General features: G+C 40.7%; 1 protein-coding gene across 4 annotated transcripts in view; it reads right to left on the bottom strand.

Annotated features, from left to right (window-relative positions):
* HERC3 (HECT and RLD domain containing E3 ubiquitin protein ligase 3) overlaps positions 1 to 5,159 on the bottom strand; it is a 100,524-nt gene extending 95,365 nt beyond the window's left edge. For all 4 annotated transcript variants that reach the window (XM_044766318.2, XM_070505373.1, XM_044766313.2 and 1 more), the window contains exons 1-2: positions 5,023 to 5,159; positions 2,621 to 2,682 (exon numbers count right to left, since the gene is read on the bottom strand). The gene's annotated coding sequence lies outside the window, so the exon portion shown is untranslated. The remainder of the gene's footprint in view (positions 1 to 2,620; positions 2,683 to 5,022) is intronic.
* Positions 5,160 to 25,046: the final 19,887 nt, after the last annotated feature.

Consider the following 25,046-nt stretch of genomic DNA (forward strand, 5'->3'; position numbering starts at 1 on the left):
AAGTATAAATTGGCATAGCCACTTTGGAAAACAAGTAGGCATTATCTAGTGAAGATGAAGATGTCAATACCCCACAGCACAGTAATTTCACTCCTAGCCATATGACCAGCACTGTTCAACTTATCAAGCATCTAGGGAGCTCCTGCACCACGCTGAAAATTGACGATACAAAGACGGGTAAAACCTGGAAACTGAGAACTTTCTGTGATGATGGAAATGTTACATATCTGCACTGTCCAATATGGTAGCCACTAGCCACATGTGGCTACTGAGCACCTGAAATGTGGCTAATGCAACTGAGGAATGAAATTTTAACTTTATTTAATTTTAATTAATTTTAATGTAAGCAGTCACATATGGCTAGTGACTATCTTACTGCACAACGCAGCAAGAAACTCATGAATATATGCCCCAAGATATATGCACAAGAAAGCTCATTTCAGGATTGTTCGAAATACATAAAACCACCCAAATGTTCATCCATAAGAAAATGGATAAACTGCAGCACATGCATAAAATACAATACTGTACAGCAGTTAGAAATAAATGAACTCCACCTACAAGCATGAGTGTAGCTAAATCTTAAAAACAGTGTTGAGAGGGGGAAAAAAGTCACAAAAGAACCCAGAGTATGATGCATTTTTACAAAGTCCAAACACAAGTATAGCAAGTATTTAGAGATAAAAACATTAGAGGTGGTAAAACTATGAAGAACGGCAAAAAAATGATCAATGCAAACTACAAGGTAATAATTATGGGGGCAATAAAGACGGAGGGTAGAATCTGGAAGGAGCTTCGACAGCATAGCTGATGTTCTGCTTTTGTCCTTTAGTTGTTGTTTTTTAGCAGATCTATTACATATATTATTTTATGCCGACAAACACTTCACAATAAAAGAAAACGAAAAGTACTACTGAGGCAGGATCCCTGCTTCTTGCATTTCACCACCAGTTCCCCGTCCACGTGCAGATTGGGAGCTTCTCCACAGAGGGGACTGGGTTTGCCTCATCTCTGTACCTCCAATTCTCAGCATAGTAGGAGTAGAGGAGATGTTGATAAGTGCCTAGTGAACTGAACCCGAAGCTGAGAAAACCAGAACTCCCACCATCTAAATTTGTTAACAGTTTTGTTTTCCAGGTAACGTCAGACAAACATTCCCTATGCAGTAACAAAAAATAATAATGTATTTTATCCATTCTAAAATGCACTCTCCCCTCACCACATTTTAGCAGATCTGAAAGTAGAAGTCCTTTCACATTTAAGCTGTCATTAAATAGTGGTCTTTCTCAATATTGGAATTGAGAATGTAAGCTCCACGAAGGAAGGACTGAGCTGCTTTTGTTCATTTTTCTATCCCTACAGACTAGAAGAGGATCTGGCACATAGTAGGGACTCAATAAATAGTTGTTGAATAAAGAAAAGGTAAGTTAGTATTACCACAAGCCTACTGTGCATCTGAATCAGTGCTAAAAACTTGACAGATTATTTAATTTACCCTTTACAATAACCTTGAGGCTTAGCAAGATTAAGTCATTTGCCCAAGAACATGTAAATAAGCAGCTGAAATGGAAACTTAGTAAGTGGCAAAGGCAGGATTCGAATCTCAACTACTCGACTCCAAAGTGCATGCCCTAAACATGGCAGTATACTATCTCTCAAACAAAACACAGGCAAGGGGCCAGCCTGACGGCACAGTGGTTAAGTTTGCATACTCCTCTTTGGTGGCCCAGGGTTCACAGGTTCGGATCCTGGGCACAGACCTAGCACCGCTTGTCAAGCCACACTGTGGTGGCATCCCACATACAAAATAGAGGAAGCTGGCACAGATGTTAGCTCAGCGACAATCTTCCTCAAGTGAAAAGAGGAAGATCGGGAACAGATGTTAGCTCAGGGCCTATCTTCCTCACACTCACACACACACACACACACACACAAAACAGAAAGCCAAGCTACACCCCTCCTCCAAGTTTGAAAGTAAACGTTTAAAGTAGATGTTACACACAGTAAGTGAGCTCACAGTAGCTGAATCACTGGTGATGTTCATAGGCAACTAGAACCTAGGTTGGCCAAAGAATGAGGGGTGAGTGAAGCAATCTCAAGAGAGTTAGCCAGGCTTTCCTTCACGTCCACCCTAAGTTATAATAAAACTAATTCACTTACTGGTTCACACTCAGAAACACATGCCCCAGACACCGGCAAGTACTATTTCTAAATGTAGTAAATGTCTAAAGGGAGCTGAGTTATATCATCAAAGGGATCATCTTATTAAAGAGACCTGAAAAGTCCATTTGATCCAACCTCTAGGCAAGAGACTTACACTCCTAACCTCATTTTAATGAAGCCTTCCGAAGCCAAATAACTTTGGTCCTCTGAGAAGTAAGTAACTGAAGCAGAGACGAGAAACTAGGTCTGCTATCTCCTGGCTCACCTTGTTCTCCTCACTACACCACAGCAGAAGGCAAGCACTAAGGATTTGTCAAGGTCTCTCTCTAGACAGCTATACTAACCTAAGTCCTTTACATAGGTGATCGTGTTTAACCCCTCATCAATTCCATGAGTTAGATGTTATCTCCACGTGTAAGATGAAGAAACTGAGGTTCAGAGAATTTAAGTAACTCACCAGAGGTCACACACTTGGCATCTGGACTAGAAGGCAGAATGGTTCCACTTTACCCTGCAGATCTGCAAGTGAAAGAAAGAATAATTTACATTAGCACAGAACTCTATAAAGTGCTTTCGTGTTATTGAACACAAAATGAGAAATAAACTTCTGAAAATAAGAATATCTTTAAATTATACCAGCTTGCATATTCCCCAAACATTGTATCTCAAGACTGGAGTTTGGCTAAACACCAATAAGATAACCTCTCACCGACTATAAAGATGTCACCTCTAAAGGTGAACTAGAGACACAGGTGGCACCTGAAAAAATTCCTGGCGTTTGTAGTAGATATAAAAGTAAAAATAAAATTATTTCTAAGTCCTTCATTTACATTAAAAAATTACTGAAAAATATTCAATTTTGTCTATTTTCCTCCATTTTGTCATCTACCACCCATATTATAGCTTATTTGCCACAAGTGTTTTGAAGACTATCTTTCCTTCCTTCTCATCACCACATCCTCTTTTGTGCAAAACCAAATGAGATTATCTGAGAAGCACCTTAAGTCTCTCAAAAGGAAAAGTACCGCATGATTTTAGGATATTATCATAACTTTACTTCTATCTTATTATGAAGAAAATCCCATTCACTTTGGAGAATATTTCTTTTATTTCTGCAACTGAAGCAAAACTATCTTGCATCTCCAGTAGGGGTGCAGCCAGTAGGGGTGCAACACTCATTATGTATTTTTAAAAAGTGGTTTTAATTATCATGCAAATCTTAAGAATTTTCATTCTGTTACTCAGAATGAAATCCTATAACCAATGGCTCCAACCACACCATTTGGAACATTGTGGAATATGTTTCTTTCTTCAGAAATAAAAACCCAATTACTTACTGAACAAGTAAAACTGCATGCTAATCAACTGTGTTTTTCATGTCAAAGGGAGTTGTTTTGCCAAAGAGGTTTCAAACTTTCCTCCTTGATTTCCACTTACTTTCTCTAGAAGGTTCCTAGCTTCGATGTGGACAATGATGATTCAAAATGATTCATCTATTTTGCTTTAAAATGGGGTTAAATATATTACTCCCCTTTTCTGATTTATAGTGTTATTCTCCTCCCCCCAGGGTAAACGAAAGCACAAAAAACTAGAGCCCCACAGTAGCCGGCCTACTAAAACAAGACAGACATCTCTCTCCAGAGTTACTGCATTTAAGTTAATCCTCATTTTATTTTCCTTTCGCCTCAGTCTGGAGTTAAAAATCGGCTTACTTGATGTTATCAAATCATCAAATGAAAGTTTCTAGAAATAGCTTCCTATTTGTGGAAAGAGCCAGAAGACAAAAAAAAATGGAAGAGAGCTCTTCAATCGTCTTTCCTAACGCATTCCGTGAGTAATGAATGCAAGCAAAATCCTGGAAGGCTGAGCTCTGAATTTAAGGTACTTCCTAACGGGGCGGATTTAAAAGCTAAAGTAAAGTGTAATCAGGCAACAGCCAGAAACACCGACGTATCAAAAGCAAAGTTCAAATACATATTCCCCGGAGCCCACGATGCACACCCAGAATCAATGCAGTCGCTTTAGGTGCCGTCTCTACAGCACTGCCCCGCTCATCTGTTCCAGGTCCACACGCTCCCGTCAGCCAGTTGTCCTGTTTGGCCCACTCCACACATTTACAAATGACTCAAAGTGCCACCTGCCCCCGAACGCCCCAGCTCCTGACGCCCCCGCGCACTTACGTGCCCGCACACACACACGCGCGCACACGTGTCCGCACACACCCTCGCCCCGGCTCCGCCCAGGAGGTGGACTCGGGCCAGGCGAGCCGGCACGGCCTCCGCCAGGTGGGTGGCGCCGGGCGCCGCGGCCCCACCGGCGCTGTCACCGGGACGCCGAGCCCCGCGTCCTCAGCGCAAACTCCTCGGCGCCGCCGGGCTTCCCCAAACCGCGGAGGCCTCGCGGCTCCCACTGCGCGGGGAAGCGCCCGCGCGCCGCACCGCGAGGGGGTCCCCGGCGGCCCGGGCTTGAAACGGGGGCAGGCGAGGAGGAAGGGGAGGATCTTCTTTTTGACTTTCTGCGTCGCAATTCCTCCCGCTCTGCGGGCAGCGAGCCGGGGCGGGGGGCGCTCCCATTTGTACAGCCGCTTCCGGCCCTGCCGGGCGCGGGGGCTTTTTTGGCCCGAGGGCGCGCGCTGGGTCGGGGGCGCCCCGCCCCGGCGCAGCCCCGCCGCCCCGCGCCCGCAGGCACTGCAGGCGCCGCGCCCCGACGTCCCGCGCGCCGGCCCCAGGTCGCCGCGGGAAGCGCCCCGCAGCCGCAGCGGCCGCTCCGGGAGCCGCGCGCTGACAGCCGTGCCCCGCGCGACGCGGCTGCAGCTCCGCGGGCCCTCCCCCCTGGAACCTCGGCCCCCGCCCCGCGCACCTTAGCAGCAGCCGAACCGCCCCTCGGGATTCCGACGGTGACAGCCCCTCTGGCCCGGCTCGGGGTTTCTCCGTTTTCGGCGTCACAATAATAAGGAAGTTTCCCCGCAAGCCTGCGGGCGGCGGAATGCGCGGGTGAATGACTTCCCACGCGGCCAATGGGCGCCCTTCTGGGGCGGGCCCGCACCAATGGCGGCCGCGGCGGCACCGGAGGCGGGGCGGCGAGGGCCGCGGGCGGGAGGCGGGGAGAGGCCCAGGCCCGGAGGGAGCCGGGGGCGGCCCGAGGTGACGGGACCCGCGGGCCCGGCGAGGGGACAGCGGCGCGGGCTGGAGTCGGCCGAGATCCGACTGCCAGACACGGAGGGTTTGCGCCGACACAGGATTGCCTTTCATTGGCGGGGAAGCAAGCGGGACTGATCAGCGGTTGGCTCTGGGCTCTGGGTCTTATTATTTATGCAGAGGTGACCAAAAGCCCTGGGCATAGAGGGAAAAGCTAGAGGGTGACAACTGAGGATGAGTTATTAAGCGTTTTATTTCATGGCGGAGGAGTCTCCTGTTTCGCTCGCATTCGGAGGACTGCGGGAAACGCGGAGCCGAAACGCGGGGCTACAACGCGGTGGACGGGGCGAGAAGGAGGTCGGTGCGGCGGCCCGGCGCCGCCAGGGCCCTCCCGGAGGCTGGGGGTCGAGGAGGAGAGCGGGGCTGCAGAAGCAAGGAGGGCAGGGGGAAGACTGGAGGATGGCGGCTGGGGGAGCATGGAGAAAAGTCAGTGAGCAGGAGATCTTAAATCTCATCATCTGCATCTCACCATGTGGCCTAACACCCAGTGGGATGAAGAAGTTTGTCCTCCCCTCCTTTCCTGGCACTGAATCTCTGCGCTTCCTTCTCCTCCCCAAGGTCACAGTGCTTTTAGTTCCCCTGGTCCTTGTCTGATCCACAGATACTCTTGAAGAAAACATTCTCACAAAGGTGACTTCATGTGTCTGCCGTGCCCCACCTCCCCTTAAATTTGAAACACAGAACCAGAACACTGGGAAAGTCCCACTTTAACCTATAGGAATGACTTTCCTAGTGGAAGATTTCTACAACCTGGCATTTGAACCGGGAGGGTCCTCTGAGGCTGATTCTTCCCAAGGACAGTGAAATCAGGTCAGGTCTGCAATTATCTGCTCTGAGAATCTAATAGATTGACCAAGCAGAAAAAAAGGTTTCAGAGTGCTGTCTCCTGGGGATGGGGCACTGTTGGCTGGCATACGAACTCTCAATGACATAAGACAAGTTGTCAAATGCTCCTGAGACAAGAAAGATAAGAAAGCAAAATCTCAGTTACCAGGTTGCTAAGGTCATCTAAGAAAAATTCAAACCTTTGAAATTTGAATCACACTGGACACCTTTCCAAACACTGGGGATAAGATTTACACAGTTCCTTTATGCTCCAGAGGTGGGGCAGTTTCACAAAAGTCCAAGTCTCTCACAAACACTGATCCCAGCTTAGAGATGGTACTACCAAAAAGAATCGGAGGAATGGCCAAGAGGAGTCATAGTAGGAAGGGGTGTTCCCCACGGTTGAGATGGAGAGATATTCCTATTTTGATGTGTCAAATAGGAGGTCTGTAATCAATCCGCATTTAGGTCAATTTATCTGGCCCATGGCTCAAGTGTTTTTCATATGAAATTTCATCTTGAGGAAAAGGTTGGTTATCAAAGACTCAAGCGTGGAGGCAGGCTAGGAGTGCTGTGTAAATTACAAACTGAGGTACTGAAGCTTCCTTACCAAATAAACAGCCAGAACGCTGGGAACCTAGATGTAGAACAATCAGTAAAGATACTCACAGTACTTCATTTTATCTTCTTAATTGAGCCATCATCAAATGGCAGTTTCCTCAGCAAGCATGTCCTGCTCCATTTACCAAATGGTCTTAAATAGCCCCAGCACCAGCAGCAGTCATAGTAGCAGATATTAAACTGGTTTGAAGAGTCCGTGGTTTACTTTTTCTTTCCATTTCTATAGTTCTGCTGTCTGTCCATTTCTTTCTGACTTCCCATGAGTTCCCTAACAAATATACTGTATATTGAGCAGATATTAGGCCTTGTGGATATGTTGGCGAGTCCCTGTTGTCTTGAAGAGGGAGGCAAACAGCCAAATAATCATACCAAGGACAATATAGTTGCTAACAATAAATTTTATGAAAGAAAAACATTCATGTTAAAAATAAAAGATTTAACCCAAAAAAGAATTGTAAAAAAATTGAGCTCCCATTAATACTATGCATGCTGAAGTATTTAGGAGGATATATACTGATATCTGCAACTTGTTTTGAAATGTATATTTTAAAAGATGGGCTGAAGGATGGATGGAGGGATAGATAGATATGTGATTAATCCACTATAGCAAAATGTTAATTATAGACTCTACATGGTAGGTAGTTGGGTGTTCATTGTACATTACTTCCAACTTTTCTGTGTATTTGAAAAGTTAACACTTCTAAGCGTTGGAGAATAAAAAATAGATAAATAATAAAAGTGTAATAAATTCTGGGGCTGGCCCCGTGGCCGAGTGGTTAAGTTCGCGCGCTCCGCTACAGGCGGCCCAGTGTTTCGTTGGTTCGAATCCTGGGCGCGGACATGGCACTGCTCATCAAACCACGCTGAGGCAGCGTCCCACATGCCACAACTAGAAGGACCCACAACTAAGAATATACAACTATGTACCAGGGGGCTTTGGGGAGAAAAAGGAAAAAAATAAAATCTTAAAAAAAAAAGTGTAATAAATTCTAACCATAACTTTTGACAGGCAGAAGGGATCGTGTGGTCCAGCTCCAGCGCTAGGCAGATGAGGAAGCCCCAGCCACAAGGGGCTGGTTCCCAGGGCTGCTGCCCTTCCATCTGAACAGATACCACTTTGCTCCACGCTTCACAGCTCTCTTCTTGAAATGCGTATTTTGAATTGAAAGAAATTTTCAGTACAGTAGGAATGCTATTTAATGATGATTGTTTTCTGTGTTTATCTTACTTGCCCTGCAGACAAACATTCACTTGGTAACCTTAGAAAGAGGCAGACTTCTGATATCTCAGATCAAACTTCTGGGGAAAAAAACAGATCAGTGACAACATTCTGTCTTTCCCATCTGCACCTCTAAGAAGCACTAATTATTTGACCAGTAATGTGTGTGTGCCCTGTAAAGCTACATAATGAAAAAGGTGTTTCTTGGTCCCCCATTTCCCCCAAAACATACTCATTTTGTCAGTCTGTCAATACCCAAATTGGTTGTAAAAGATTTTTCACATTCTTTCCCCGTTTTCGGTTGTTAATACAGTTTATCCAAGAGGCCTATATATACCCAGGCCAAATTATCTAAGCTTATTGAAAAGTGTCCTATAACACAGCATTAATTTATTAACATGAAAAATACCTTGGAAGAAGGATATCATGATAAATCAATATTACCACCAATCAAATAATCATTAAGAATTTATCGAATGTCTTCTATATGTAGTGTTGCTGGACAAGAAGCATCATTCCTGACTACAAAGAGCTTACAGTTATTATGATTATTCCTTTGTTTTCCTTGATACAAGTTACAGCGTAAGTTTGCATTTTTTTTCCTCATCAAGCCATTTGGTAACCATAAGGTAAATGCCTTACCTTAAATATAAGAAATGCACTAGTATCATATAGGTTAAAATTAGTTAATGTTAACAAGATTGGATGGTTGAGCATTTCCTAAGAAAGCCTTTAGGGTGAGCTCTGGTTTGTCCCTGAAGAGTGCATGCAATAAACCTTTAGGAAGTGACATCTTTCATAAAGCTTTCTCTTTTCACAAGGTCCCAAAACTTGGACTCTTGGAAGTGGCATCCAGCCTATCACTATGGCTGCGCTGACAAAATGAGCACTCGGGGATGCAGCAAAGAGCACGTCTGTCACTGTGTGGTGTCAGAGTGTGCACATATTTTACCTGCCTAAAATCACGCAGCTGCTTTACCCTTCTAGACACAAAAAAACAAATTCTTCAGAAGTTTACTTCTGTCAAATCAAAAGAAAATTATCAAAATGAAAAGCACCCTTTCTTTGAAGTTTGACTAAATCTGGGTCAAATGAAATTTAAGGAATTTTATTATATCCTACAAAAGCTCAAGTGAACCTATGGAATTTCAAAAGGGCATACATATAACAATAATAGACAGCTTTATCAATAGGCCATAAATTCTGAAAACAGGCAAATAGGAATAATAAATGGTTTGTTGGTTTAACATTGCAATACATGATATGTTCGATAACAGTACATATCATGTTAAATGTGTCATCTCTTGTAGCAATGCACAGTTCATGTTGCAATAAGTGTGGTGCATTAATACACCATTTTCCTTAATCCCAGCAGAAGTATCTATAATGCGTTGCCTCGGTTGATTTCTCCCTCTCATTTTTGCTCAATAATCCTATACGTTTAGCATACTCTGGAAGAAGTATGTAATCAAGGGGGTTCTATCTGTAAAGCTGATATATAATATAACATAGTTTACTTAATATGAATCTGTGAAAAAGTAAAATAGTATTGTGTTTCCAAACTTCATGGCTACCCTTTCTATAAAAAGGAACTGATACTGGTGTTTAACTTTCTGTTGGCCTTCACCATTTTATTTTCATCCTACATGTAAGTAAAAGCCCAGCGAAATCAGCCATTATGTTTACTTTTAAGCTATTGACCAATGAATTGTTCTTAGTTTATACATAGTTGAGATACTATAAAATCTTATCTTGCAGATACTATAGCTGATTCTGTTTCCCTCTTTTCATTGGCTTTTGAAAGCCTAGAGCAAAATGTGTCTTCCATCTTTACAGAGTCTTATTGCACACATTTTGAGGAGTAACTTCATTTCAAAGTTCGTTTTAACTTTCCTGTATCATTTTCCTGTTGTACTCATTTTCTTATCTACTTAAAGATAAAAACAACTTGTTTTTCTCTTCACAAATGTAATAAATAATCACTATATAAAATGTATAAAATACATATAAAAAAAAGAAAAATTATCTGTCCTTTTACCACTCATTTTTAGTTCTTAATATTTTGGCATTTCCCCATGCAAATACCTGCATTTCTAAAAGTGGCTCATTTTATATATAACATTTTACACTATGCTTTCTGAATTTAATAATATATTGAACACCTTCAAAAGAATTAAATACTATTCTATAATATCATTTTAAACAATTGCAGATAGCCACAAAACGAACATACTATAATTTAACCAATTTCCCCCTTGTTGCATGTCTAAATTATTTTCAGTTCTTTACCATTATAAACAATAGTGTAATATAGCTACACATCATGAACATCGTTAAATATTTGCCGTCACTCTTGATTATTTCCTTAAGATAATTTCCTAAAAGTGGAATTCCTAGGTGGGGCAGAATGCAGACTCTTAAGGCTTTGTAGCATGTCGTCAGTCTTCCCTAACAAAAGATGGCACCAGCTCGATATACACACAATGTCTACGTGGCCTCTGTCCAAGCCCTTACCAGTAATGGGGTTCTTTTGTTTTGGTTTTCATTTTATCTTGTTATTGTTTTAATTTTGTAAGCCACCTTAAGTCTTGACTAGAATATGTAAGTTATAAACACATAAAAAGAAAACCAAAAACAACTTCTAATAAAATAAAAAGTTATGTGGCACACATCTAAATATTAGCTTAGGTAAGACATTTCAAAATATTCATATCAAAAATTACCTAAATGCATAAAAATGTATGACTGAGGTTGTTGGTCCTTTGCTGAAATTCTGTTTGATGTCACATGATTCCCCTGGTCTCCCACATACCTGCAAAAAAATAAAAGGTTCAAGAAAGGAAGTTTTGTACAAACTCAAACTGTCGTTAATCGTTTTCATCTTCATGATGAAGATGCAGAAGCCAATAAATTCCACAGCAAAATAGAAAGTTCACCAAGTTCCACAGCAAAATAGAAAGCAGGCGAAGTGTCAGAAATTGTGTCATCCAGCAATACTATGGTGGCCAAAGAAGGCATTTTATCGTGCCCTTCTCGAAAAGAAAACTTAGTGCCAAGATTTATAATATCCATTGTGATCCAATCACCTTTGTCATCGGTCGCCTTGTTATGTGCACCGGTGCATCCCAGGCTGTAGAGAAGAAAATTACTTACTGACCAACTATTAGACAGACTGTACTTTGAGTTCTTTTGTAGCCTTTAGGGATGAATTTGTACTATTTCATCCAAATTCTTGCCTGGCTCCCTTTTTGATTAACTGGATAAAATTTTAAAGTACAGATATAGCCGTCAGCCTAGAACCAGTGAAAATGACCTGCCCCATACCTGGCATGAAACATGCACCCCATGTCTTATTAGCATTAGGTTCTGATGAATTGTGTTGATGTTTCTGGGGGTAAATGGCTTGGAAGGTGTACCGGATTAATTTCCTCCCAAAAACTTATGTCTATCTGGAACTCGAGAATGTGAACTTATTTGGAACGGAGTCTTTACAGATGTAATTATTTTCCTTAAGATGAGATCATACTGGATTAGGAGGACCCTAAATCCAATAACTGGTGTCCTTGTAAGAAGGCTGTGTGAACACACAGAGACACCCAGGGAAAACGCCATGTGAAGATGGACACAGAGATTGGAGTGATGTGTCTACAAGCCAAGGAATGCCAAGCAACCACCAGAAGTGAGGAGAGGCATGGAGAATAGATTCTCCCTCAGGGCCTCCAGAAGGAACCAAACTACCACCAGTTTGGTTTCAGACTTCAGCCTCCAGAATTGTGAGATGTCATGTTTCTGTTGTTTTAAGCCCCCCAGTTTGTGGTGCTTAGGTAAGTATGTTGCTACAAAAAGTATCTATAGTAGGTCTGAATGTAGTCTAGCTGTGGCATCTGTCACCAGGTTGATTGCCAGCACTGACTAAGCTGGCATCTTAGCCCAGAGTTCCCTTCCTCTGAGAGCTCCATGGGTGTTCTTCCCAAAGTTGCAACTCAATCAAAAAGAATGACATTTCCAAACTGACAAAGTCTATTGTTAATCAAGGTACATGGGGAGCTGTACTTTCTGGCTAGATCTTCCCAACAAGCATTGATATCCCTTTGCAAGCAAATGTAGGTTAGCCAAATCTGTCTTACAAAGTGTCTCTCTCCACCTGATGTTTTGTTATAGTATCAGTCAAATCATAGCTCCATATCAGTTTCACTCAGAAAGTATACAAATTATATAAGATTTAATTTATACAAGCCTTGATCTTGATGAAATTCTAGTCATTTCAAAGGCAAATCATTTTACTTTCCTTCATATTACAGCAGAGCAGTTACCCTTTATGATTTTACTATAATTATAGATGCTGAAAAATATTTAAATTTATTTTACTTTTTTGTTGAGTTAATATTTATTTATCCCATAGAGCAAGACTCTGAATGTTAAAGTGAAACTTCGTGTCTATGGAGAGGACCTAAGAAAACCAATCGTGCCCATAGGGAACTCCATCAAGTGCAAATCTAGTCCACTCCTTTATATCATTAAAAGGAAATCTTGACATTAATAATTTTTATTTTTCAAATAGTCAGCATTGTATTGGAAAACAAAGTGGAAATTGTTCATTTTGATCTGTACAGAGATGAAAAATCAGTTACCTAAATAAATTGCTTAGGGAAGAGATTCTGACCCCAGGTCAGCCTCTGAAGCCGGCTGGATCTAAGCTACATTGAGAAGGATCTCTTCAATACATAGGACTGACATCGACTTTAACTACAGAATCATTTTACTTAGAGATCAGCTAGGCAGCTCTTGATGATTTATTTCACTGAAGACAAAAACATAGTCTGTACTAATTAGAAGCTACCTAAGCTTTCTATGTCTCATCTATTCTTTGAAAAGAGATTGCCAATGATAATTATTTATTGAGTTATTTTAACATCCACTCTGTGGAGATAGTAGTATTTGTAATATTTAGAAAAACTCCTTTAAGAAACCTAGATGAAATATTCTGTAAAACACCAAAACAGAATTTTTTTTGAAGAACACATTGTCCACAAATAAACAACTCTCAACAGAACAAACACTGCAGCCTCTTTGCAAGCGGGTTCTAGAAACACAAGAGGCCTTGAAATGGGTCTAGTAAGGGCAAGGGAAGCAGGAATTCACAGCCCCCAGCTGCAGCCAAAGAACAACTGTGAAGTTTCCGCATGTCACCCTTTCTGCTTCCTCTTGCCCTCTGCCTTTCATCCTCCGCCCTCTTGTACCCCACGCCATTAGAGCATGATTCTTAACTTTCTTTTTTGATCTTCTATCCTTTTGAGAATCTGACGAAAGTTGTATGTTGTCTCCACAAAAATAGTGCGTATACTCACATAATTATGAATACCATTCTAAGAGTATTCATGGACTCTTTGCTTCTAGGGATGGGTCTACACACCCCTCTTCCTCTTCTTTATGAGCCTTTGCCTCAGCCTCTTACCAAATCTAAGAATTTAATAAACTCATTCATACTCAAATGCAATAAGGCTTAATATTTGGCCGTTCTCTCCTAGAAGGGAATTCTAAGTGAGGTGACTTCATCTCTAACTGATAGAACTAATCTAAATGATACAAGCATCACTGTGCAATGTGGGAGCTGCATTTTGTCTCCTAAAGGGCCCCTTCCTGAAGCCCCAAAATCAAACCCTCATTTAAGGTAAGCTTGATTTTGGATGCCTTCCCAGGAACCCAAGCAACATATATAAAATTGAATCCCCAGAAATCAATTCCCCTTCCATTGCCTTCAGAATCTACATTCAGAATCTTGGAATTACTTTGATTCTCAGTTCTTCTCCTCTCATCCAGTCAATCATGAAATAACGTCATTTTTCCTTTAGAATATCTTTCATATCCAACTCTTCCTCTATGTATTAGTTTCCTATTGCTGCTGTAACAAATTACCACAAACTTAGTGGCTTAAAACTCAAATTTGTTCTCTTACACTTCTGGAGGCCAGAAGTCCTAAAAGAGTCTTATGGGGATAAAATCAAGGTGTTCTCAGGGCTGATTCCTGCTGGAATGTCCAGAGGAGAATCTGTTCCTCACCTCTTCTAGCTTCTAGAAGCTGCCTACATTCCTTAGTTTGTGGCTGCCTCACCCAATCTCTACCTCCATAGTAACATCACCTTCTGTTAATTTTGACCCTCCTGCCTCCCTCTTGTAAAGACCATTGTGATTACATTGGGCACATCCAGATGTCCCACGATAACGTCCCGATCTCAAGATCTTTAATCAATCTACAAAATCCCTATTACCATATAAGAGAACATATTCTTAGGTTCCAGGGATTAGAACATGGACATCTTTGGGGGACCATTATTCAGCCTACCACGTTTAACATCACCTCTTCCTCAATCTTCGTTTTGGTCCTCATCTGTACCCCTGGACTATTTCATCATTCCCTAACTGGCTTTCCTGACCCCAGCCTCTCTCCAAATTCCCTTGGCCATTCTGGATATGACAAATGTTCAACAAAACTTAGCTCTTCATCCTGTTCCTCACACCATTCCAAGACCCAGACTCTTGCTTTCTCTGACCCAACATTGTCACTCCTGTCAAACTGATCTCCACACTGTCCCCCTAGATACACAAACCAAGGATATTCCTGAATTTGTTCAGATCACACCTTCTCCCACCTCCAAAATTCTTCCATCATACTTAAGTCTGACATAAGTCCCACCTCTTCCTTGAAGTCATCTCAACAGGCCAACTCACAATTTGACTTCCTATAGCACTTTTTGTTGAGATGATATCCCTAGCACTTGTTGCATGCTATTTGGGTATGTCTCCACCACTTTCCCCTATATAATCTTAGAGAAGGTATTTTCCCTTCCCATGCCTCTGTTTCTTTGTCTATAAAACTGATAATACCCATACCCTAATCATAGGATGGTTATGAGAGTTCAAAGACATAACAATGCACTTAAGATGCTCAGGATATAGTTCTCAATGTGTTACCTCCTCCTCCTTTTTCTTCTTATTTATCGTCTTTAGTATATGACCTATATCCTTAGCTACACTAAAAATTCCTTCAGAGAAGGGACTATTTCTTATATATTATGCTGTATACATTGTAAGCTCAATAAGTGCATTATTTATCACTATTGTTGTTGATGATGATAACTATGATAATATAAAGGAATATTCTAATATTGTTTTCAGAACACCCATCTGGTCCTTGTCACTTTCTATTTTGCATTCTGCTTATACAAGTGAACACTTTCTATACTATTAAACTGTTTACATTTCTATTAAACTGTTTACATTTCTCTTAAACTCTTTAGAGAAAATAATGCTTGATTCACTGTAGACACCTAAGGACAGTGGTTGGCAAACAGCTGGCATTCATCAAGTATTGGTACAAGGAATGAATCTTCCAGTGTTCAAGAATCTGCCTGTCACATTGCCTTCTTTATTCTTAATTTATCATCTGAAAAATGAAGAGGTTGTATTTGATGATCTCTAAAGTTCTTTGAAGCTCTAAAATTCATTATTCCTATAATTCTGTGAATAGGGTGAGAAACTAATTTGACCAAGAAATAACTCTTTCTTACCTTTTAAATTGTTTCCTCAAACACTGCTCTCACTTTGATATCACCATTCTGTGGTGCCAATTTTTGATAACAAAAGTCTGTTTATGGAGACAGAGGAGAAAAGTCTTTTGTGCTAATTGCTAGATAAAATTAAATCAACAGCTATTACTTGAATAGCAATTATTTGGAACTATCTTTGGTATTATAATCCTATTTTACATATACATAAGCCTAAAATATCTTTTGTTTGAATGCAAAAAATTTTTAAATCAAAATATACATGTAGCACCATATAAATGTTCATTTGATTGAAGATAATATAATGAAAGGTACTTTTAAAAACAAACGCATCATTAAGGTTAAAAATGGGAAAGTGTACTTAATATGATCTATAACCGAAAATATCTGAATCATAGTCTAGGTCAGCAACCTCTTCCCTTAATTTCCAAAAGGGAAATATATGCACAGAGGAAGAAGCAAATAAGAGTAAACACTTGTTAAAAAGCAAAACGGAAAAACACTTGTTACTAGATAAGGCTTTAACACCAGACATCAGTGCAGGACTTTAGGTAACTGGTCTGGACCCTGGCGAAAAAGTACCTTGGCCTAACCTCATTAGCAGGGCAAAACAGGGGCCTGTTTCCTCTATTTCTGCCCCCATCACTCAAATCCAAGTCTTAGATCTTGCTATTCTAATGCCCACAACAAGCTTATGTATACATCTACCACAAGACTCGACTCTGAGAAAGCAAGACCCAATTAGTGTCCTTTAACCTTACCAGCAATCCATAGCAGCTCCTCCTCCTTGGAGGAAAGGAGAAATCACCATGGCCAACAACTTGAGGCAAAAAAGATAAATTCCTTCTTTATACCACACAGCAAAATAAATTCCAGACAAGTTTAAAAAATAACAAGAAAAGTTTCAGAAAAAAATTGAGTGATTACTCACAAAATTTTGTGAAGAAGGACTCCCTCAGCATGGTACCATGAAACAAAATGGAAAAGACTGATGGGCTCTATTACTTGAAACTTAAAGCAGAAAATTAAACTTAAAACAAGTTAAAAGACAACATATTAGTAGGATCATATCTCTATTATATATGACAAAGGCTTTTTCAATAAATAGGAAAAAATACTCTAACAAATAACAGAAGTCTTAATTAGGTAATACACAGACACACTCACACACCTTAATGGAGAGATCTATCTAGAATTTTAAGGGAATCTTTCCCTGAAGAGAAAATATTTAAGCTTAAATCTTAGGACGTGAGGTGATGCCAGGCAGGGAAGAGCATCTCTGGCGGAGGGAAACCACATGCGAAAGTTCTCAGGCTGAGAAGAGCTCATCATTGTCAAGGCACTGAGAGGACTGCAGATTGCCAGTGTGGCTGGGAGCAGCGTGGGTAAAGAAAGGAGTGGCAGGAGTAAGTTTGGAGAAAAAGGCAGGGATACATCATGCAGAGCCTTATAGGGGTTTTAATTTTATTATAAGTGCAGCAAGAAGCCACTGGGAGGTTCTTAACAGATCACTGGTTCTTGGATAAGGGATGGAAGGGGAGCAAGAGTGGAAATAGAAAACCCACTTAGGAGCTTACGGAGGCCATCACAGAATCCAGGCTGGAAATGGTAGTGGCTTCGTGTCAGTTAATTGCAGTAGAAATGAAGAGAATAGATGTAGCCAAGATCTATTCTGGAAGTAGAAGAGAAGGGAGCTGGGAGCGAGGGGCCAGGAGAGGGAAAACCAAAGAAAAGTCCTAGATTTCTGGCTTGAGCAGCTGGTTAGACTGCATGCCCTTTACTAAGGTGAAGATTGAGGGAGGAAGAGGTTTTAGAATGTAAATCCAGGGCATCCTCTAAAACTATGAGATCCTTGAGGGAGCGTCTGTGTTTAAACTGTGCTTACTAGTATATACCCAGCACCCAGCACCCTGCCTGACACAATGAATACTAATTGAACTGTGTCTGATGACAATCTCGTAACATCCTGATGATTCACCGCTTATAAAAGCAGAGTCAGTAAATTTAAATGAAATATTAAACGGTCATGGAATATAGTTAGATTCACATTTCAAATTTTTGCATGAAATGACAGTGATAAGTTAATGTCTTCTACATATATGAGCCTTATGTAAAGCAAGGGACTTTTTTACAGAACATCTGATGCTGTAAATTGGTTCTTCAGGAAGGAAAAAGTCATAAGAACTTCACTATGGATGAGGGCTCTTTATTGTTGCTTTAAGCTCTTAAATTCTATTGTTTGCGTGAATTGACTCTTAAAAGCACTGCGGCCTTGTAGACTGACTTTTAGTAGGTGGAGAAACAAACAAGAGCGCTAGTGACAGTATGTTTGTGTCAGCTGTTGATGCTTGTCAGATTTGACAGGCTAAGGAGAAGCCCTCAAAGGATACTGAGACCAAATCAGTAGTCAGCTTGTAAACTCTGGGGGCAACATGGTTTTTTGCATAATCACATTGACATGCTATTTGCATGTCCCAACTTTACTAGAATATGGATTATTCAATGTGTGAAAAGGAGAAATCCCATACAGAAGGATACAAAAGTGTATCTTCATTGGTGTTTCGCCAAAAGATATCTAGACGTCAATACTTCTCCATAGGTAATTGGCATCTAGTGTCCTTACCATTCCAATAAAGGCTTTTCAAACATTGGCTCTAGTCATCACTGAAAATCAGATTTGATCAGGGAGACTTCAAACTCAGTTAAATTTATCCAGAGCTAAAGATCTATATCTTGTCTAAGTGAGGTCTAAAACAAAACAAACAAACCAAAAACTCTCTAGGATAGCCAAGCAAAACATTTTATAAAATATTCTGAAAGTGTTACAAATAATTATTAATTCTATATGATCCAGTAATTCCACTTCTGGGTATATACCTAAAAGAATTGAAAGCAGAGTCTCAAAAAGATATTTGTACACCCATTTTCATAGCAGCACTATTTATAATAGCCAAAAGGTAGAAGCAACCCAAGTGTCCATCAACGGGTAAATGGATAAACAAATTATGGTATAATATGTACAACAGAATATTATTCAGCCTCAAAATGAAGGAAATTCTGACATACTACACATGGATGAACTTTGAATACACTATGGTAAGTGAAATAAGCCAGTCACAAAAAAAGACAAATATTGTATGATTCCACTTATAAGACGTCCCTACAGTAGTCAGATTCATGGAGACAGAAAGTAGAATGTCATTGCCAGGGGACAAGGGGACAGGAAAATAGGGAGTTAGTGTTAAATGGGCACAGAGTTTCAGTTTGGGAAGATGAAAAAGCTCTGGAGATGGATGGTGGTGAGGATTGCACAACAATGTGAACATACCTAATGCTACTGAACTGCATGTTTAAAAATTGTTAAAATAGTAAGTTTTGTTTTATGTGTATTTTACCACAATTAAGAATAATAATTAACTTTAAGTAGTAAGTGGTCTGTCATATAAGCAATATTATAATAATCTGACAGCATAAGACTTTAAGAAGATCCTAGACACTATCTTCTGAATGTCTGTCAGTGGGTTTTAGTTAATAGAAAGGTCAATGTGAGACAGCAGTGTGATGAGCGTGGTGACCCAAAAGCAAATGTAGCCTCAATGTGCCCTATAGAATTATTTGATCTAGGATGGGAAAAGGGCAGTCCACCTCTCTTCTCCTCTGACCAGTCTACATCAAGCTGTCTGTTCAACTACACGGAAACCCTTTCAGAGAAACATAGACAAACTGAAATGTGTTCAGGGAGGAGTAGTCAGGAGACAAAAAAGGATCTGAGAAATAGTTTATGAGGAACAACTGAAGGATGTCACCCTAGCTTCACTGAAAAGGAGCAACTTGGTTCTTTACATCTGAGAAGAATAGAATTAAGACCAAATTTTGGAAGCTACACAGTAAAACAGGTTTGGGATTAGTAGAAGGAAGAATTTTCTGACAGTTTCCACAGCACTTTATCAATACCCCTCTTGTAGAACTTTCCACTTTCCATCTTTAACTAAAGCTACTTCCAGAAATTACCTCAGTATCCACATAGCACCTGCTGGTGTACACATGAGGCCCTGAAATACTTGTTGAATGCATTAGAGAATGTGAGAATGATTTAAGAAATGACTGTCAGAACCAGCCAAAGATGAAACTGAGCTGTCCTGTGAAGGAAGGCATTCAAACACAGGCTAGTTAACATCTTGGCAGAGACGTTATGGAGGAGATCCAAGTTTCATTTACTTGGGTGGATTAGATGACTTTTAAAAGCCTTTCAAGCCCTGAAGATCTATGGTTTCATGACGTAGGTTTAAGTCCCGGCTTTGCCACTCGGTAGCATGGTGGCTTTAGGTAAAGTCACTTAGCTGCTTTGATCATATGGGATTATAACATATACCCTGCTTGATACATAAATTCTTTGGAGAATCAAAATAACATTTTAAAACAAAACAAGAAGGCTAACTGTGTCCCTACCTTGACTGGTGAGAAGTCATGCATGAACTTTAAGAGAGAGCCCTGGGGAAGCTGGGTGGAAGCCTGGGCTCAGAGAGACCAGACCAGAGGAACTGGCTGTATCACAGGGCTTGCCCCTGTCGGGAAGGCAGTATTAACCCCAAACACTGTGTACCATGGGCCATAACAATTTCAGGCTTCATGAAGGTCAGAGTCCTACCTATAGAGGGTCAGGCTCACAAGGGAGGCAACGCCTCAAGAATACACTCTTACTACTGCCCGGGGAAGGGGATAGAGAACAACCACTGAGGCAGATGTTTCTAGATTTATTAAGGTCTCAGCCAAGTGAATGGGATTCAGGTTATCTAAAACACTTATGAAGATGAGGGAGAAGCCAGGGGTCTACGTCAATGTGGCGGGAAGTAGAGGAAGGCTGTGGCTCAACCTAGGTATTTCAGATTCTCGCCTTAAAGCATGAAAATGAATGCCAGGCCCCAGCTGATGTGTCTGGCGCTGCAACGTACCTTCTGCTTTAGTCAAAATAGACTCTTTACATGCCCGAGGTTAAACCTGTAGGAAGAAACCGTCTTGAATATGAGTGAATCAGGGGAGGAGGCAGGACTTAACTGGGGAAGTGCCCTGCAATTTATAAAGGGCTGTCCAGGTGTACATGTTTACAGCTTAGTTTCTAGAAAGCAGCCTCTGGAGTCAGATTGTCTGGAATTGAATCATATTTGATTCAATCAGATGTAATAGTGGGCCCCTAGCTTATCTTTGTGTGCCTCCATTTCTTCAATTGTAGAATGGAGATGATAATAGTACCTACCTCATAGGGTGGTCTGAGGTTAAATGAGATAATGTGATGAAGTACTTAGAACAGTATCTGGTACATAATGAGCTCTCAATAAATATCAGCAATTATAGATTTTACCTAGAGCTCAGTGATCCACTTTGAGCTATATATCTAGGTCATTTTTTTCTGCTCAAGAATCTATTCTTCAATTATGTCTTTGATTACCTTCTTCCAGTGGTTCTCAACAGGAGTGATTTTGCCCTGAGGGACATTTGGTGTTGTCTGGAGACATTGTTGCTTATCACAACTTGGAGTGGAGGGGTCCTACTGGCATCTAATAAGTAGAGACCAGAGATGCTGCAAAACATCCTGAGATAGAGATCTCAGAGATCCAGAGAGGCTGCTAAGCATATGCATGCCAGCACCCCACAACGAAGAATTATCCAGCCCCAGTGTCAGCAGTGCCCAGTGCCCTGACCTGGACACATTTCCAGTAACCAGCAGAATTTCGTCTACTGCAACTCTGAAAAAATAAGATGATATATTCTCTTTCCCTCACTTTCCAGAGCCCTAATCCTCTGACAGGATGGAATGTACATAAAGCTGCAACCCCAGGGGGCACTGCCGCAAGGACTCTCCTTATAGTGCTCTCCAGTTGGAAGTGCGGTGAGATTCATACATCCCAGAGTGCACTGGGCCACTGTGGCTGCTTCCTAGATCCCACTCCGTTGCTTTCAGGGAGCTGCCACTCTCGGATGGATATGGGTTGATTTGTTGGGTGGAGGTGGGCGGGGATAGGGAAACCTGCAATCTGGCCACCTCAGAAAGTAGTGCCTGCACTTTTGAGGCATGCTAGAGAGGTAAGATGAGGGGTCTTTATATCTACTTTCTATTAGGAAGGATCATTCTGTTTCTGGCAGCATAATGCAGGTGGTCTGTCCACTGTTTTCGTTTTTCAGTTGTGTTTTGTTGCTTCATGGATGGTAGAAATTCTTTTTATTTCCTGGCAACATACTCAGAAATCCTACCAGTTTTGGAGGGGAGTTTGAGGGTTTCATCTTTTCTGGGACATCACAGATCTTTTCACTGATGCTAGGAAAAGCTGTCAGGGCTGCAAGTCAGGTGTCCTTTAAAATCATTACTTTCTCAGGGAACTCTCCTACACTGCTAGTGGGAATGTAAACCTGTGCAGCCACTAGGGAGAACAGTATGGAGATTCCTCAAAAAGTTAAAAATAGAACTACCATATGATCCAGCTATTCCATTTCTGGGTATTTATCCAAAGAACACGAAAATATATATGCGCCTCTGTGTTCATTGCAGTATTATTCACAATAGCTAAGACTTTGGAAACAACCTAGGTGCCAATCACCAGATGAATGGATAAAGAAGATGTAGTATATATATACAATGGAATACTACTCAGCCATGAAAAAGATGAAATCTTGCCATTTGCAACAACATGGATGGACCTTGAAGGTATTAAGCTGAGCAAAATAAGTCAGATGGAGAAAGCCGAATAATGTATGATATCTCTCATGCGTGGAAGACAAAAAACAACAGAAACAAACACATAGACAAAGAGAATAGATTGGTGGTCACCAGGGGAAGGGGGATACGGGGTGGGGTGAAAGGGGTAAAGGGGCACATGTGTACCGAGATGGATGGCAACTAGACATTTGATGGTGAACATGATGCAGTCTATACAGAAGTTGAAATATAATGATGTACACTTGATATTTATATGTTATAAATCAATGTTACCTCAATAAAAAAATAAAAAGTAAAATCATTACTTTCTCTTTACTCCTGCTGATTTGTTTTGGAAAGGGCAAACGAAGGTAGGGGAATCTCCTTTGGGGCGATCAACGAATCTGTAGTGAGGATTTTCCTTTTCTCAGATTCTCAGATTCTCAGAGTTGTCAGAATTGGATTTCAAATCGATGCAAAGATATGGGGGAAAGGGAAGCTCTGAACTCTTTGGACCACCATCCTATCCTCCTATCTCAGAATTCCAGAAGCCAGAGTAGGCACACGGTCCACAGTTCATGGGTCCCTAGTGATACTGCCTGGTAGCAGTGTGAATAAATGGTTATATTGTACAAATTTCTAACTTCAGGTTTAGAATATTCAACTTAAAATGGCATCGAATCAAGAGATTAAGCTTTATAAGAAGTGGAAGTGGCTGGATTATAAACCTGATGAGCTTTATGTTCCATGTGCACATGAAGAATGTTTTTTAATGACTGACGAGTAAGCCAAATTTTTCATTTTCTTTTCCTAATGGCTATGGATTTTCTTTTTCTCAGTGAACACTGATCTTGAATACACACAGATGCTAAAACCCAGCTGCTTCTCTTGGAGAGCAAAATGCAGTCTTAACTAGTTTTTCTAACATATACATATCTTTCACTCTGGTAAAGTGCATCACTTAACAAATAATGTTTTAATTAAAATCCAGTGGATGTTTTTCCTGTTCTTTTTCTCCCTATATAGTCTTGCCCCACACTTTCTGCATCTGATATCCAAGGAAGAAGGACCACCAAAATGTAATTTTTCAGATAACAGAAGCAAATTACCTACTTTATTTTGAATGTAGAATTTACGATTAAAATTTCCCCATTTATGTAACTTTACTTGGAGGCTTTATGAAAGAAAAAACTGAAATTATATCAGTCTTGCATATTAATAAATCAATTTTCAGTTAGAAGAAGGCTTAAGGCCACATATATGTCATTAATTGCCACCAACTGAACAAGGACCACAGCCCTGAATTTCTGAGTGCTTTTTCCTTAATAGAGTATAATTGATATTATCAGGAAAACTACATTGTCAAATTCCATTATTTTGGAGGATTTCTTCTTTGGCACTGTACTATATTATCTAAATGGAATGTATCTAATTGGAAGAACATATTTGGAACCCAATTGTATTAAAGTGCCAGGGCTGCCACAACAAAGCGCCACAGACCAAGTGGCTTAAACAACAAAAATGTATTTTCTTACAATTCTGGGGGTTAGAAGTCAAGATCAAGGTGTTGGCAGGGTTAGTGTCTCCTGAGGCCTCTCTCCTTGGCTTTAGATGGGTGCCTTCTTCTTATATCTTCATGTCATCTTCTTTCTGTACGTGTCTCTGTCCCAATTTCCTCTTCTTATAAGGACAACGGTCATATTGGATTAGGGCCCGCTCTAATGGCCTCATTTTAACCTAATTGCTTCTTTAAAAATCCTATCTCCAAATATAGTCACATTCTGAAGTACTAGGGGTTAGAACTTCAACATACGAACCTTGGAGGGACACAATTCACCCTATAACATCGCCAAAAATCCAAAAATAAAACCACCAGATCGATAAACAGTATTTAGTAAGAGTTTATGGTGCATATAAGTACATTTAAGAATTGGGAGCTTTCACATTTAGAACTAACGCGAAGCTCAGGGGCATGAAGTTACAGGATGGTTTATAAAGTGAAAATGAGGACGTTGTTTACCCTTTACAATGATTGGTTATTACAATGGGGCTTTCCAGATGGCAGAGGATTGGCTAAAAGTGATTATCTCATACAATTTTTAGGGAGATGACAAGTTTCTCTTATGATTATCAGAGGCATTTACAAGAAATAACCTAAGTTAACTTTTACTTATGTTCGTGAAATAGGTTAAATTTAGTTTTGCTCGTGCGGCTTAAACGGTTTTGTCTGCCAAGGAATTTTCAAGTCCGGTCTCCATGTTGTATTTAATTTTAACAACATCGATTCACAGACTTCCCATGTTTTTCATTTGGTTTAGGTGGAGCGAAGTAGTCCCAGATAACCTCTTCTATAAAGAAAAATCATATCTAAATAATATTCGGATGGTAGTCAGATTACAAGCACAAGCATTGGCTGTTTGCAGACTCCCAAATGCTTATTGTAAAGGATGGCAGATTTGGGGACCAAGAAATCTCACAGGCCTGAGGATATCAAAGGCCTGTGAGGAGTAACGGGGTCCCTCTGTAATGAAATTAAACACTTGCACGTGTAAAGGCTTTGGTTAGATATATCTGAAACTTTGTACCTGAGCCCTCCAATTTGCACACCAAGTTTGTCCTTCTAGGACCTGGGAAAAAACAAAAGGGTGAATAAGAGTTCAGAAGACATATTTGGAAAATATTATCAAATCAAAGCTAGTTTCTACTTTTGTTACTTAGTTTAGAGCCACAGACATTCAAAGTCTGCAGAGGCTACCATTGCTCTA

This window comes from Equus asinus, chromosome 3 (assembly GCF_041296235.1).
Source record: "Equus asinus isolate D_3611 breed Donkey chromosome 3, EquAss-T2T_v2, whole genome shotgun sequence".
Taxonomy (NCBI): Eukaryota; Metazoa; Chordata; class Mammalia; order Perissodactyla; family Equidae; genus Equus; species Equus asinus.